General features: G+C 39.4%; 1 pseudogene; it reads right to left on the bottom strand.

The window, feature by feature from the left end:
* Window positions 1–2,323: 2,323 nt before the first annotated feature.
* On the bottom strand, window positions 2,324–3,025 carry LOC110314364 (annotated as a pseudogene).
* Window positions 3,026–3,504: the final 479 nt, after the last annotated feature.

Genomic DNA, 3,504 nt, shown 5'->3' with positions numbered 1-3,504 from the left:
ATCACAAACCTATAGATTTATTAACTTGAGACTTTTCCATTACATCTGTCTGCTCTATCGTATGTGTTAATACTCAAAGGAAGTGACCTTAGATCAATGTTTCAAAATTTATGGTGAATGTCATATCATGTACTGTAAGAAAGATCACAAATACTGTGAACTTGTTTCACTATATTTCTTCATATAGAAGGGCTCTAAATTTGGACACAAACCTTTTACATTAGTAACAGTCACTCTTGAAGTTCCTAGTAGAATTAAATCTTTAAGATTAATTTGTTATAAACATCAAGAACCTCAAGGAAGTACTGGGTTTACTTTTACATACCACTTAAAAGGATACCATGAAGTTCCACAAAATAATTCTCATGTATTTTGCAAATATGTTGACTTTCAGGAAACCCTGTTAAAAGCAAATACTATCTCAGAATAGAACTGCTTTAGTTACAATCACATAAACTAGACATCTTTAAAGTTTTTGTGCTGTGTGTACATCAGTAAAAAGGTATTTAAGTGTGTATCTCCAGTATGTGTCTCTGCATTTATTTACATGTATTTTCAACTTCATTGACTAATTCTAATTCAAAGGTTCTTCCTTAAAATAACTTCAACTCCAGTCACATCCTTCTTTTTGGCTTATTTTGCAGGCTTGCTTACTGTAAATTTGAGTTGGAAAAAACTAACAACTATGCTAATGACTCTCTTTAAATTCTTGCTATAAACTTCAAAGGGGACAGTTTCCTGTTGCTAGTTACTTTCCTATTTCAATTGTACTGAGAGGCCCTTAGAACTTTAAAAATGAATTAACTAGCAATCTAAAGAAAACCAGTAGCCAACATCAAAGTAAATGGAGAGAACTGGAAGCAATCCCACTAAAATTAGGGACTAGACAAGGCTGCCCACTTTCTCCCTACCTATTCAATATAGTACTTGAAGTCCTAGCCAGAGCAATTAGACAACAAAAGGAGATCAAGGGGACCCAAATTGGAAAGGAAGAAGTCAAAATATCATTATTTGCAGATGATATGATAGTATACATAAGTGACCCTAAAAATTCCACCAGAGAACTCCTAAACCTGATAAACAGCTTCAGTGCAGAAGCTGGATATAAAATTAACTCAAACAAATCAATGGTCTTTCTCTACAGAAAGGATAAACAGGATGAAAAAGAAATTAGGGAAACAACACCCTTCATAATAGTCACAAATACTATAAAATACCTTGGTGTGACTCTAACTAAGGAAGTGAAAGATCTGTATGATAAGAACTTCAAGTCTCTGAAGAAAGAAATCAAAGAAGATCTCAGAAAATGGAAAGATCTCCCATGCTCATGGATTGGCAGGATCAACATTGTGAAAATGGCTATCTTGCCTAAAGCAATGTACAGATTCAATGCAATCCCTATCAAAATTCCAACTCAATTCTTCACAGAGTTAGAAAGGGCAAATTACAAATTCATCTGGAATAATAAAAAAACCTAGGATAGCAAAAACTCTTCTCAATAATAAAAGAATCTCTGGAGGAATCACTATGACTAACCTAAAACTGTACTACAGAGCAATTGTGATTAAAAAAAAAAATCTGCATGGTACTGGTATAGCGACAGATAGGTAGACAAATGAAATAGAATTGAAGACCCAGAAATGAATCACACACCTATGGTCACTTGCTCTTTGACAAGGGAGCTAAAAGCATTCAGTGGAAAAAAGATAGCCTTTTCAAAAAATAGTGCTGGCACAACTGGCTGCTATCATGTAGAAGAATGATAATTGATCCATTCTATTTATTTATTAATTAATTAATTAATTTATTTATTTAAGACAGGGTTTCTCTGTGTAACCTTGGCTGTCCTGAAATTCACTCTGTATACTAGGTTGGGCTCAAACTCAAGAGATCTGCCTGCCTCTGCCTCCTGAGTGCTGGGATTAAAGGTGTACTCCACCACTGGCTGGCAAACAATATTTTTATATACCTGAGTCCCATTCACAGACTGAAGCCCTAACGCCAAAGTTATAGTGTTTGAGTCTCACTGTCCCTGAATGTATGCCTTTAGATTTCTGTCCCTTTTAACTTGCACTTCTTCTGCCTAAATGCCGTTTCTCTTGGCCAGTAAACTCCTCCTCATTCCTTAGGACCGTCCAGTAGACAGCTACAGCTGCCAACATCACCACTCTGAAACACCATGCATCTGTTTCTATGACTGCGTCCTCTGGGTGATGGCAGGGACTCTGTCTCCGAGATCCCAGAGCAAAATTAAAAATAAACTCCTCTTTCTCAGGTTAAAAAGAAGGCCATCTTCCATCATTCTTCAAGGGAACAGACTTTATTAGTTCACTTTGGTCTTCTCTGGTAGGGCATATGAAGGGTTCTCTGGCACCCCCTCATTTTTTTTTGTTTTTTTTTTTTGTTTGTTTTTTTTGTTTTTTGTTTTTTTTTGTTTTTTGGCAGCAGCTGCAGCAGCTTTTAAGGCCCTTTTTTGCTTCTTCAGCTTTTGCACCTCCTGGTAAACCCAAATGCACAGAGCCTTCTTGGCCAGGAAGCGGCGGTGAACCTTCTGGAAATGCAGAGGGGGTAAGGTATATTCCACCCCCAGCTCCTTGCATCTTTTTTCGAAGACATCATAATTGGTCTGACGGAGGATTTTGAGCAGCTTTTTCCTCTGGTCGATGCTCATCAGCAGATGGTGTTTGTGGGCTTTGTCCTTTCGATGTTTCTGCATGTGTTCTTCATAATTGCGGATCCTGACAGTCAAGGCGATGATTTGAGCCTCCAAGGTTCTGGAATCCTCAGGGTTTTCCACAATCTTGTTCATCAATTGTTCTTGCTTGATTTTTAACTTCTCTTTCCTACTGGCCATTTCCAAAGACAAAATTCTTTTCACAACATCATCAACCTTCTCCATGCCAGGGATGATGTACTTGTATTCTTTGATGAACACGGAGGAGGGTGGTTCATCATCCCCCTTGGGTTGGACTGGTTTCTGGACTGCGGCATATGCTTACGCGCGGTGCACAGCAGACCTAGGCATGCAGAACAGAGAGGGCTGAGACTCCGCCACACACAGCCCCACATGTCCCTTCTCCCATCGACAGTGGGCACCTGCACCTAACTACTGCCTTACTTTCCTATCTCCCGCCTCATCACCCCTTCGCCAGCCATCACCCTTTCTTCCTCGTCCTGTCACTGCCTTTCTCCAGTCTCCTGGTGCCTGGTCTCCTCCATCGTCACCCAGTCCCCTGGGACCCAGCTCGGCGGCTCACTCGGAGGCTCGAAAATTGATCCATTCTTATCTCCTTGTACTAAGGTCAAGTCTAACTGAATCAAGGAACTACACATAATACCAGAGACACTGAAACATATAGAGAAGAAAGTGAGGAAAAGCCTCGAAGATATGGACACAGGAGAAAAATTCCTGAATACAACTGTAAAGGCTTGTGCTGTAAGATCGAGAATTGACAAATGGGACCTCATAAAATTGCAAAGCTTCTGTAAGGCAAAAGACACTGT

The sequence above is a fragment of the Mus pahari genome, chromosome X, assembly GCF_900095145.1.
Source record: "Mus pahari chromosome X, PAHARI_EIJ_v1.1, whole genome shotgun sequence".
Lineage (NCBI taxonomy): Eukaryota > Metazoa > Chordata > Mammalia > Rodentia > Muridae > Mus > Mus pahari.
This window is presented reverse-complemented; position numbering and strand designations above follow the sequence as displayed.